This window comes from Bombus bifarius, unplaced genomic scaffold (assembly GCF_011952205.1).
Source record: "Bombus bifarius isolate JDL3187 unplaced genomic scaffold, Bbif_JDL3187 scf7180000009873_frag, whole genome shotgun sequence".
NCBI lineage: Eukaryota > Metazoa > Arthropoda > Insecta > Hymenoptera > Apidae > Bombus > Bombus bifarius.
In genome coordinates, this window is record NW_022885389.1 from 1 (window position 1) to 13938 (window position 13938).

At 37.6% G+C, this 13938-nt stretch overlaps 2 long non-coding RNA genes and 2 pseudogenes across 2 annotated transcripts; 1 reads left to right on the forward strand and 3 right to left on the reverse strand.

Annotated features, from left to right (window-relative positions):
- Nucleotides 1-926: 926 nt before the first annotated feature.
- On the reverse strand, nucleotides 927-3332 carry LOC117215935. The gene is made up of 6 exons (XR_004489248.1): nucleotides 3300-3332; nucleotides 2915-2978; nucleotides 2546-2645; nucleotides 2344-2401; nucleotides 1271-1334; nucleotides 927-964 (listed from the first exon to the last, which is right to left on the reverse strand). It is a non-coding gene; the product is annotated as an uncharacterized LOC117215935 (long non-coding RNA).
- Nucleotides 3333-3474: 142 nt separating this feature from the next.
- LOC117215936 lies at nucleotides 3475-6026 on the forward strand. The gene is made up of 3 exons (XR_004489249.1): nucleotides 3475-3639; nucleotides 4613-4698; nucleotides 5168-6026. It is a non-coding gene; the product is annotated as an uncharacterized LOC117215936 (long non-coding RNA).
- LOC117215938 lies at nucleotides 3495-3613 on the reverse strand (annotated as a pseudogene).
- Nucleotides 6027-8644: 2618 nt separating the features above from the next.
- Nucleotides 8645-12004, reverse strand: LOC117215937 (annotated as a pseudogene).
- Nucleotides 12005-13938: the final 1934 nt, after the last annotated feature.

Below are 13938 nucleotides of genomic sequence, written 5' to 3' on the forward strand. Positions count from 1 at the left end.
GTGCTCGAGGCGACAGCTAGTCGCCGAACGTAGCCGCGGTCACGGGATGAACGCTTTGTCTAACAAAGGCATGGAGTAATTGTATAGCTCTCTTTAAAAATGAAATTCCAACATTCCAACGGTCTCTGTCCCGTAACTCGCCACACGCAGACCCTATTCTTCGAGTAAGATGATTGCCAGATGTCGATGCGTCTCCGCAGTACATGTTCAGCTAGCCTGAGGGCCCGTTACAAATCTTAAGATTTAGCTAACTAAAGTCCTTCAAACAGACAAACAGTCTTTGTCCTAACTACGGGAAAATAGAGGAGACCTATTTTTCAACGAGCGGCGTCTCCCACTAGCAACTTTCCCTCGAGGGCGGCTAGCATCTTTTTCTAACCACCGATAGGGAGATTGACCAATTAGCAGCAATGCCAATTTTCCTTACTTTCTGAACGAAGGCTTTTCTCGACGAATCCGATGATCTCGTGTCCTTAGACACACCCCATTATAGTTCTTCTTTGTGGCATCATCGGGACGGAAACTCACTCTCTCGCTTGCGATCTCATCGACGAAAAGGTTGACACCTTACGGTCAGTGAATATCACCAAAGAATCTGACATAGAGTACGTACACCTACCATCCCGTTGGCTGCGTATTTGTTAGTGAACCTAAGACCATTGTCACTAGTGTTGCAAGTGTGTGATCATCGTCAGTTTGCGTCAACTCTGTAACCTTTTTGTTTGTGTCAATAAAAGTCACTTCCGTGGTCTAAGAAGATGGATAGCTTCAGTGAAGAATCATTATCTACCCCAAGTCCTCACCGTGATAGCGACTCGAGCCCGGACTCGGATCGTGACTCGACATGTCAATAGGAAAGGATGTACTTACTCTTAATAGGTGTGTACCCCTACGAGGTAAGACTTGGGCGAAGTGCGGTGATGTGTGAAGAAGGTTTCGATTTTAGGAGGTAGAACAGGATATCCTGAGAAGTGGAGTTTTATATTAAATTATATTAAAGTTATATTAATTTTATAATAGTAATATTATTATTATGGCAATAAACATTGTGCAGGTACGATGAAGTTTAGCATTTTTTACCTATTTAACAGCAGATAGTTTATTGTAATTGACTATAGAGTTTATACGATTAATTGTTTACTAATATCGACTACAGAAGGAGGTTTTTAACTCTCCATATATCTATCAATGTTTATGTGTTTTATTAATTATTACTTGGTTGTAAGCATATATGAAGGAGGTACTTACTTGCTTTTACTAATGTACTTACTTGAGAGGTAAGTCTTGGCTTGCGTAGTGTTTAGGGAACGAGGTTTTTGATATCTAAAAATTGACTTTGAATTATTATTCATGAAGTGGATCTCGCTAGGATATCTATGCTCATTTTAATAATGGACCATTGTTACTTGATTTGTAGAGAGAGTTAGTTTATATTTAGTTTTTATATGTCGGAGAACAGTCAGGAACAGGGTTGTGGGCGTTTGATAGACCTCCCTTGGAGTTGGCCATCGTTGTGTGATAACGAAGATACGGCCTGATGCTACGAGTATGGACATTACCGATTCGACAATCAACAGCGGTGGTTGGGCACTTGTGATGTTAGTGACGTTGGACGAATCCACGGTCAACGGGATGAAAGATATACTTGCTCTAACTCAAACTCACTGATCGTCAGGCGCTGCTCCCTTCGTCGGTGGGATCTCAGGAAAGAATGAATTTTCGTTTCAATGATGCCACAGAGGAAAACTATGATGGGGTGTGTCTAAGGGCACGAGACCATCGGATTTGTCGAGGATAGCCCTCGTTCCGAAAGTAAGGGAAATTGACGTCGCTGTCAATTGGTCAGTTTGGGACAAAGACTGTCTGTCCGTTTGGAAAATCTTAATTGCCGGAAAAACCCAGGTTTTGTAGCGGGTCCTCGGGCTAACTGGATTTGTGCTGTGTACGTGCCTCAACATCAGGTATTCATTGTCCGAAGGAACCGTTGGAATGTTTTACTGTCACGTACCTCTATTGGTATTTCTTTTAATGAGAGTCATACTATAACTCCACACCTTTGTTAGGCGAAGCGCCCGTCCCGTTGACCGCGGCTACGTTCGGCGACTGGTGGTCGCCTTGAGCCCAAGTTTATTATCACAAATCGCAAACAAGTACAATTGGGCAGGATGACAGCAGATTGTTTAATTACGACTGTAAACTTTAATTACAATTTTACGGATTTTCCCGAAGTTCCAGAGGGAAGGCTCCGGTGTCCTTTCATCTCCGACATATATGTTTGATTCTACTTACTATATAATGACAATAAATTTATATTTTATGTATTTATGTATATGAGGTACTTACTTTGAGTGATAGTGATAAATTGATGATGGCATGTGTCTAGCGAAGGAGGTTTTGATGCCTGTAAGCAGGCCTCGAGTTAGTTTTGTTAAGAGGATTATTATATTCTCTTGTTTGATTTTGACTATGTGATTGTTATGTTACGCTTTATGCTTTATATTTATTTTGTCTATTCAAATAGATGTACTAGGAATGATGTACTTACTTCTAATAAGTGCGTGCTCCTACGAGGCAGAGAATTGGGTGATGAATGTGTTGAGGAGCAAAGAAGGAGCTGATCTTAGAAAGTAGAATGAAGAATTATCCTGCGAAGAGGAGTTTATTTTAATTATATTATTATATTAATTGACATTGAGTAGGTATTATGGAGTGTAGAGTATTTTTACTTATTTATTAGGATACTGTTATTATAATCGACTTTTGATTTTAGAGTTGTACGATTAAATTGTGTTATTAATAATTGACTAGAGAATAAGGCTTTAACTTTCCATATATCTATCAATGTTTGTGTGTATTATTAATTATTACTTCGTTGTAAGCATGTATGCAGGATGTACTTAGTTGCTTTACGTACTTATTCTTACTTGAGAGGTAAGCCTTGGCTGGCGTAGTGCTAGGTGAGCGAGATTTTTCGATATCTGAAAGTAGATTTGAATGATCATTTAGTAAGTGGACCTCATTATCATATAATATATATTTTATTTATTAATGTACTATTAATATGGTACTATGAGATTTATTATATATTAGGCTATTTTACTATAATAGGTGACTATGTATTAGGTATAGTTATTATGTTTTAATAATTGACTAGTGATATAAAAGTATGGAGTTTGGTTTTTGTCTATAGTATTATAAGGGATGTACTTACTTTAAGAGGTTGTGATATTAAGTGGGTTGCTTACTTACTGATTTAATTTATTTAATGGTTAACTATTGATATATAAGGAGGTACTTACTTCAAGAGATAGGGTTAATTCGAGGATGGTCTAACGTCATGCGAAGGAGGTCTTGATGCCGGTAGTGATAAACTAGTTTGCGATCGTTAGTGCTTTTAGCGGTGATTGATATGTTTATTAAGTGGTGAATTGCTGGTGGACGTGAGCGCACCAAGCCTGAACCTCACCGAGGGGCGCGGCGGGCCTAGCGCGCTTCGCCAACGCCACACGGAGTTCCCAGGCGATCACCCATCCAAGTACTCTCCGTGTCCGGCGCTACTTAACTTTCGTGATCTGACGGGAACGAGTGCACTCAGCGCGGCCAGGGCGTTGGCATTTCTATTTTTTACTTAACATGTTTGTAAGTAGTTGTAGCATGACTGTAATTTGTTGTGTTTGTTGTCTGAGTACTGCATTTTGCTCACATATTTTTGTTGACTGCAGCGTCGTTATTGTTGTTGTTTTGATTTTGGTTGTTTAAGGGTGGTGTTTAGTTAGTTACTTGTGCATAACTTCGGCTACCAAAGGTGTTGATGGGGTAGAACTGATGCCGATGGAATTTGACGAAATCGTTATTGTGTTTAAATGTTACATTCGTCCATTAATTGTCGTAGAATATCGAGACTACGTGATAAGTAACACACATTTTGAGTCGATCCGTTAATTTTCCCACGATCAATCTATCAAGTTACGAGACGAGAAATTTTTAATTTATAATAAAAATGTATGAGATTACGCTTTTTCGATGTACGCTTTTTCGAAGATCTGTAGCGCAAAGAACAATTCTCTCTCCAACGGTTTCTTTGATACATATTATAGCATCGCCGGAACACTGTTTACGAAAGGCCGACGAAACACATACAGTGTCGCGATAAAGCGTAGGTGCCGACGGGCCGAAAGTGTCGGGAAACTTCAATAGGCCTAATGGCCCACCGATATCCCTTTGGTCCTTCCGTAAAATAATCGGAAGAAGGCGTATATAACCAAAATAGCAGACGGTTACGAACACGTGCGTAGCGGGGATATTGAAAGATGACAAAGGGAAGAAAATTATTACTGGACGTCTAGGTTACATCATCGAGAACACAAAAAGGAAACAAATATGTCCTGACCATACAGGATCTATTGACCAAGTGCTCCCTTAAAATTCCTACTGTAGCGGTTCATGGCCATAAAGAAAGTTCCAGGGCTCAAGCGCACGTGCTGGCCTGTGAAATGTGACGTCCGAGGTCAGGACGTCGTCAAAGAATAGACCCTATGATTTACAATAAAGCGCAAGTGCTTTCGATAAAGGAAACTGATTCCCTACCCCAGAAGAAAACATTCTGTTTCAGGCACCTCGGTATCCTATATGAATGGCAACGAGGAAAGGCTAGAGAGACGCAGAGAGATACAACTGATCAGTGAAGTCGAGTAAACGGTGAGTATGCGAAGAACAATACCAGTACGGCCCAGGTAACGCGTGCTGGTAAAACTATCAGGTCTTCCACGTATAATTAATAAACTCATTGTTAAATCAATCCGCGGAGTATTTCTTTGGCACCGTACACGTCCTACCACCTCACTGATAAAATCGAAAATAAAATCTAAGGAATATTACAACAGACGGATCAATAAACAAAATTTCAAAATGGTAGATTTGTTACATTTAATGAAAGAACTTAGTAGAGGGAAATCTCAAACGGATATACAGAACCTCATAAAGTTCCCAATATTTTCAAGTACCATAATATTGAAATCGAAGTAAAAGGAATGCCATGGTCAATACATATAAATAAATTAAAATTAACGCGCTCGCAATAGATAGTGACGAGCATTCAAACAGGCGGACCAAACACAACAAACAAAAGCAACACGTTAATAATGAAAACTTTTCCTATTATATACAGTACGGGCATCGTTTTTTATGAACAAGAACAAGGAGAGGAACTCTACGGTCCTTGGGATGGAGAACTTCCAGCCTATCACCCGGAGGTGTATGGATAATTACTCACTTACTGTTACCAATTACTCCAACACGCTTATTAAAATATCTTCGACCGTATCATTTGTCAAAACTGTTATTACAATGTAGATGAAATGCCAAAAGCAAAAAGGAATCGTAGACGTAGAGGCTATAATCCAGAATGATCGAGCTCTGTATACGACTGTTAAACTCGATATTTTGTTATCGAACTCACGATAAGAATAAATATAATGACCGAGCCCTTCTCGCTGGGGCATTCGATTGTTGCATATTCACTACCGTAATCTCCAGGTCGCATTGACAAATTTTGAACAGATGTTACGATAATAAAATGAGCCGTGACACTTTAACAATTTATGATTTTACAATCCGCGGGAAAATAACATACTCAATATTCTGATTTGTGACTCAACAAAAATAAAGAAACACATTTATACGTCCTCTGTACTGCATATCTCGTTGAACATGTGGAAAATCGCTAGTAGCACATAGATTATGAAGATACATTTTGCTTGTTATGATATAGTAATCCTACTTTTTCAGCACTGTATCATATTTGGATTTAGGCTTGAAGAACGCTTCTACTTTACTAGTGTTGCTGTTTTTAAGATCTGTTTCTCGTAGTAGGTCTATAGAATTGTACTATATATTCAATATTACTTTATGAATATATTATGAAAATTATGTAAGAAAATTTAAATAAAAGGCAAATTTGAGGTAACAAACTGATAGAGCATGTTATATAAAATATGTTGTAAAACGAATAAACTCACTTCACTTCACTTTTCGTTCACTTTTTATAACACTTCGTGCTTTGCTTTTTTGTAAAATGTTTCGACGTATTCATTTTTTTATTATTTTTATGCAAAATTATGTTATTCTGCCAGAACTTTGTAATTTAATTCTCTCAAGTTAACTTACTGTTTGAAACTGACTCCCTTCTGCGAAAACATTTTTTGACTAAATTTACCCAGATATTTTCTGTATCCAATACTCAGATCCGATGAATATTCGGAGCAGTTCAAGGCTTGAATTTCGAAAGAGGTCCCGGTGCACCTTTATTAAGCGTCAAGTAGGCCAAGGTGAAGAAATTTACCTTTATATTAGGTTAAGTAAAAAGTTCTGAGCGTTTTTCGCTAGATGTCTTTAGTGAGCCATATCTCACGATGTGCACATCGCATCGAGTCATAGTATACACCGATTTCAAGGTGATATTACGCATCAAAAAGGTTCTTTGTCAGTTTTGTGTTCGGTGAAGCCAGTTGTGTGTTACAGCGTTCGAAAATGGAGATAAAAAAAGAGAAAATTCGATACATTCTTCAGTACCACTACGACCAAGGTGAAAAGGCGGAGCAGGCGGCCAAAAAAATTTGTGCTGTTTATGGACCCAGTACAGTATCGAATGCAACAGCAAAGCGGTGGTTCCAACGATTCCGTTCTGGTAATATGGACGTCGAAGATGAGGCACGCTCTGGTAGGCCAATCGTCGAAAATGTGGATAAAATCATGGAAATCGTCGAGTCGGACCGGCATGTGAGCACTTATTCCATTGCCCAGGAACTGAAGATTAGCCAGAAAACCGTTTGGAACCATTTGCATAAGGCTGGTCTCAAGAAGAAGCTCGACGTATGGGTGCCACATGAATTGACGCAAAAGAACCTTTTGGACCGAATTGATGCCTGCGATTCTTTGTTGAGACGTAACGAAATCGACCCATTTTTGAAGCGGATGGTGACTGGCGATGAAAAATGGGTCACATACGAGAACAACAGCCGAAAAAGATCGTGGTCCAATCGCGGTGGGCCGGCCCAAACGATCGCCAAGCGTGGATTAACGGCCAAGAAGGTTTTATTGTGTGTTTGGTGGGATTGGAAGGGAATCATCCATTATGAGCTGCTCCCATCGGGGCAAACACTTAATTCGGACCTCTATTGTCAACAACTGACCAGACTGAAGCAGGCGATCGACCAGAAGCGGCCAGAATTGGCCAATAGGAAAGGTGTTGTGTTCCATCAAGACAACGCCAGGCCGCACACATCTTTAACGACGCGTCAGAAGCTCCGAGAGCTTGGCTGGGAGGTTCTATCGCATCCGCCGTACAGTCCAGACCTGGCACCAAGCGATTATCACCTTTTTAAGTTTTTGCAAAATTTTCTTGATGGTACAAAACTGGCCTCAAGAGAGGCTTGTGAAAATGAGCTGGTCAAGTTTTTTACCAATAGGGACGAGGACTTCTTCAACCGCGGAATTATGAAATTGCCTTCAAAATGGACAAAAGTAATCGAACAAAACGGCGCATATTTAATCTAAATCGAATAATCTTGACTATGTTAATTTCATCGTCGAAATAAAGCGAAAAAGCGCTCAGAACTTTTTACTTCACCTAATATATGATAACAGAGTTTATTATGCAGATCTAACAGAGTAACGGTACAAAATGTTACAGAATGATTCAAAGTATTACAAGAGACTGCGTCAAAATATTTTAACAGATTGATTCGAGCGCTTATTTTGGGGGGTTTTTATATCGTGCTTTCTATACTGTGTGACACTATCGTGGGGTTTTAGTCGGTAAGTCCGACACTACCCCGACAGTGTCCATGAGGATCTCCCCACGAAAAAAAAGTTCAAGGCTTGAATATTTTTAGAAAAATAATAATTTCACTGATCTTAGTATTAATTTCAGTGATTTCAGTAAAAATAAATGTAATTTTCAGTATTACTAACAATTTGTTTTATCCTCTTCCTACCACATTTTGAAATACAAATTTTTAAACCTAAAGTTCAATCTAACAATGAAGGTCATCATCGAGGTTGATACATGTTCCAGTTTCGAATATACATCAAAAGAAGTATTTCCTTTCTTAAGTTGAGGTCACAATAAGCATCTTCAATCAGCATTTTATTCTTTTGTCTTAATGGTGAAAACAAGTGATCGAAGAGATAGTACGCATCAAAATATAATACAATATGCTCAAATATACTACACAACCTGCTACAATATACTGCAAGAGTAATTGAGACCGAACACGGAAGACCAGGAACGATAGCGTCATAAGCAGCTTGTTCCTTTTTGTTCTTTATTTGGAGTTTTAGATTTCTTCCCTTACAATAAGTAGCTCTTTGTGATCTATCTGTTTCCTCTCCTTTTTCCATCTACTTAGGGACTCATTTTTTGGAATCCGCGGACACAGTACGTAATTGATCTTCATCGAGCAATCTTGTCAATACGCATCGTCATTTGCCACTCCCTCATTTGAAGAGATTTGATGATAGTATTCCTATTACGGCATGTATATATTTCATGATATGGAGCAATATCATATGATGGTAATAAAAATTTCTCGAACGATAATCCATTTATTTATATTTTTCAATATCTGTCCTTACGATTGCGTATTTATTTGTTCCACGTATCATATTTATCTATTTGCATAACTGTAGGTGACATTTTTTTAAACAATTTTGCTAATATTTCATAACTTTTTAATTCATATTTCAAAGTGGTAACAGGTGTTTCTTTCTTTTCAAGTCTCCTCCATATCGGGCTTATTTCTAGTAGCCACGCTTGCTTACAAAGCAATTTTATATCTGCACAAGAATATCTTTCAGTACATTTTACTATGTGGTTTACAATATCTGTATTTTCTAATAAGTGGTTGCTAAGGTATAATTTGAATATACCAAGTCGAGCAACTTCATTGGGTAATGATACGTATATTTGCTTTTCGAGACGCCTGAGTAAAGCTGCATCAATGCCCCTAATAACATATTTACAATAAATATTATCGTTCTATTATACTAATAATAATGAAGGAATACTTCAAACAACACAATAACATATTTGGAATTTGGAGAAATATTACGATATTTTCTACTTAGAAAACATTGAAATAACGTGATATACGTACCAAGGGGAATTAGTTGTAGCCAGAAGAACTACATTAGAATTCTCATTAGACACTAATCCATCCAATCTAGAAAGAAGTTCTGACCTGAATCTCTTTGCAGGTTCAGACAATATACAGTCTCCTTTATTTGTGGCGATCCAGTCAATCTCGTCGATAAAAATAATTGTAGACGAATGACTATAGGCAAGTTCAAATAAAACCTGTTCAGTTTAACAAATGTATTATTCATTAAATATTATATTCGAAATTCCTTAAATTCATTGCCTCATCACGAATATGATATCATTTCGTTTTCCAAACAACTATTCTATTTATATATAAATGACGAAAAATAAAATCAAATCTTTTTATACCTAGAATCTCTCCTTCATAGACAAAGGAACAAAGAAACTTACATAGACAAAGCAACTTACACGTATATACTTCTCGGAATCGCCTCTCCATTTGCTGACCAATGAGCTGGCAGTTATGTTAAAAAAAGGTGCAATGGCATTCTGTCGCGACTGCCTTCGCTAACTTCGTTTTCCCTGTTTTGTATATTTCTTGTAAACACGTACAGAAATGAAAAGAATACGAGTATCTTACCTGTACCAGGTGGGCCGTACAGCAAAATACCTTTCCAGGGGGAAAACGGGCCATCAAAAAAGATATGATACTTAAGGGGATACACAACGGCCTCCTTAACAGCGGTTTTACATTCCTCTAGGCCTATAACGTCATCCCAATGTACATTTAATTTGTTTACTATGATCTCCTGTGACGATACAAAGATAAAATGGCGTCTTCTCTATATTAAGTAAGTGTTACGTAATTTGATATTTGAAGCGTTACTGAAATCACGTCATTGTCGATATACGTTGGACGGTTTATCGACGGGAATTTTATCGTTTAAAAGCTTTACGATACGTATATTAATCGAAAATAACTTACGCATGAGATGTCCTCAGCAATCTTTCGTAATTCCGGATTATCTGAATAAAGCTTTGCAATGCATTTCAATATCTTCGATTGCATGGATTGTTCCATTGGGACGTTAAATAGCTCTTCTGATGAACGTCCATCACTCTCATTGGGGAATATTGACGTCACTGTCATTGCGAGATTAATATGATTCGCATTGTCATCAGTTATCTTCTGCTGTAGATTCGTCTCTTTCACAGGCTCACTTCTCGCTTGTTTACTAACAGATTTGGCTTTTGTCTCAATACTTCTACAAACACTGGATCATATTGTAATACGATACGTTGAATACGATACGTTGAATACGTTGAATACCGTTTAATATCGTTAAATAATTTAAATTCTTACGTTTTGCTTGCATTTGTCACTTCCCTCGTCATTTCCCTTCCAGTTATTTTCTTACACAATATGGGATATTTTTGAAATTTCATCTTGTAATAATTTTCATACTCTGCAACGATAATTTCCAAATCGATGTTGTCGCAAACCCGATGTTCGGGAGATAGACGAGCTTCCCGGAATAATACATCGCTAACGTCTATATACATAAAAAAATGTAGTTTTTAATTAATTATAGTTTTTAACTAATTAAAAATATTTTTCGCAATGACTGAACACTATAAGATAACCATCAAACAACTGTTTTATCTCTAGGTAAGACAGGCAAAAGAATGTATTTACTATATAAATCCTCGAAGATAATTTCTTGTCTTCTGCTTTTTAATTTCCAATTTTTAGATGGATAAGAATAATTTGAATTTATACTTCATATATTTGTTTATAACTAGTTAATCTACATAATCGATTGAGTTATTCTTAACTACTGAATTACCGATGTCGAATTTTCAAATTTGGTTTCGCCTTCTCTTTCCATGATGTCCACTGATTTCTATTTCGATTGGTCACTGACACTATTCAAAAGAATTGGAACTAGGAATATATTTTAATTATAATATACTCACCCATTGTGTTCCAAATAATCACATACAAGGTATAATATGTTCCGATGACGTTCCGAAATACGACTCTCCTCCTAATGCAACATGGATATAGAAAGATGGATGCAACATGGAAATAGAAAGAGAACACCATGTATAGATACTTCCTGTCCATGTTTAATCAGGCATGCACACTAGTGGACACTGACGCTGCTCGTATACCGCTGTTACATATTTCCTGTACAAGTGCGCGTCATTAGACAAGGACGGAACATCCTCTCTCTACTTCTCTATCGCGTTTTTAGTTCGCTCACGCGCTCTGTACTTATATCTATTACATTTCCACCATAGGCAGCGGCCGTGCAGTGACTTACAAAAGTTCCGAACGGTTCCATCCTGGGCGGACGGTTAATTGCGTTCGGTACTTCGAGGCAGGAAGGTGAGTACAGAATCGCTCCTCTTAGTACTCTTATTAGAAGTGTTATCATCGAATATAAGTTTTTTCAATAAATTCTTATCGTTTTACAATCTTTCTAGAATACAATGACGTCAGCAATCGATCATTTTCGCGAATTTATTGTAAATTAATTGGGGGAATATCTGGAGTTCTTTATCGGTTTCGACTGTAAAATCAGCAACTATTCGAATTTTTCATTCATAATTGTGACATTTTCGACACTTCCGTTGCCAAGACCCTCTTGAGAGATTTTTGGCACGTTCCATCACCCTTGTTAAACGAGTGCACATTGGTGGATATATTGATTTTAAAAACCAATACGTGTACGAGATTTATTATCTCACTGGGACAAAGAAATCCGTTTTATTCGCGAATTTTCCGTGTTTCTTCTTAATTTTCGTGAGTGTCTGGCGCGGAGCATTATTTGAATGAACTTTTCATCGTTCAGATTATATTTCGTTTAAAAAGATTGAAATTGATGTCGAGAAGAAATGAAACAAGGTGCTCGGGCATTCCATCGTTTCCCGGGGAAAGAGAAATATGAAAAAAACGGTCGTTCTTCCTTCTGCCATTTTCGTCCATTACCAAAATGGTATGACCCAAATGTCCCGGGCCGTGAATCAATCAAGCGAATTTTGAATAATTTTTTAATAATATCCAGTTAATAATTTGTGAAACAAATTAATTTCATTTTATTGTTGGAAACAAATTAGTTGGATTTTTCTTTCTTTAGCAGTTTTCGCCGGAGTTGACCTGACGTGCTACTTCAGTTTCCATCATCGCTTCTCGAAACTTCCAACGTCCTTGGTGTTGGAGTCTCCTTGACCAGGTGAGTACATAGCTTCTAGATACTCGTCGCTGTTCATCCTTACGAGCCTCTCGAGAAAAATCCGCAGTTAATATTCTGCTAATCCCTGCTGCTTTTAAAGACCATAAGTAGTCGTCCGTAAGGTTTAAAAGATTTCGAGTAGATTTGTATTACGTATTTTATCTTCTAATTTTTAAAGAGAGGGTCGTGTTTAATCAATTGAAAATGACGAAACTGTAATGGGACATTATTATCAAATATTAAACGTGGTTCCATTGGGTACTTTTATGGTCTTTGCGAGATATATATGCATTATACGTTGCTACTAGCAACGCGTAGCGATGAACGATGGAGAGCAGTACCTTCGTTATCTCGTCTCGGTTGTGTACATATCAGTAATGCACAGTACTCGTACTAAATATCTTACAAATTCCATACAGATTTTCAGATTAGTTTCGAATAATACCAACACGACCATGATAGTCACAGTACAGTATTAAATGGTGCCACTATGCATAATACACTCCTAAAATGTTTCTACAAATATATTTGTCCGAATATTTTTGTCAGCTACTATATCCTAACCACGGTTTATTAAACAATATATAGATTTAAAAAAGAATATATAACGACATTACTTGTTTAGGCTAGATTGGTTTAACTTGTATAGTTTTAGTAACTGTGTAAGATCAAACAAGAACTTATCGTTAGTTTGGCGAGATCTGATTACACGAAGCAACATAATTGCTTTGAAACTCAGGACAGAAAACAATGTCAACCGGTAGACGCGTTTGTCTGGTGAACGTGTAACGCGTGAATAATAGATAGCGACAATCACGCGAACGCTAGTTACGGCTGACTTGGCTTACATTGTAGCATTCAAACTAGAGTATACGAGCCGTAAGCACTATTGAAAGTTCAAAGGCCGACTAGTGAGCTTCATCCTATCTCATTTTTTAATCAGGCGATGGATCGACGAATCGTATTGATTTCGAGGATTATTATAGTTCTGTGGAAATTTTAAAGCGTGGTTTGTCTAATCTTGTCTCGTTAGCTACAGACTCTTTGGCGAGCAGCCTGAAACTTGATCCAGTTTCGAGAAAATGAAAAATTCGTTTCTTCTCTTTGCTTCCCTGTTCCTTCTTTCCTCCTTTTTCCCTTTTTACATCGCGTTAGGACCCGTTAAATAATATTGACTGCCGTGGACGCTGGCTGAGAAGTGCACTGTATAACTAGCTTTAAAATCACTGACGTCGATGAGGACAAAGGTAAGTTAGAGGGTCATTTATCTGAGCTGGTGTTATTCGACCTGAACTCTGCAGCTTTTCAGAGTTTCTTTCGTTTTTCTTTTAAGAGCAGAGATGTTAACTGGTCTCTTGTTACGTGTAAGAAGTATGTACTAAAGCTTATTTATCACCAATTGGTTGCTCAAAGTCGAGATATACATACCTATATTATATTAATACGTTACAGAAGATTACGCGTTAGTTAGCTTATGAGAATTTATAGTGTGTCACAGATCACAAAAGCAGAATGACTACTTTTTCATAAACGATATATGTATATGAATTGAAAGTTTAACTATTACGTCACATACTTCTCTCGATAAAGGTCGTCGAG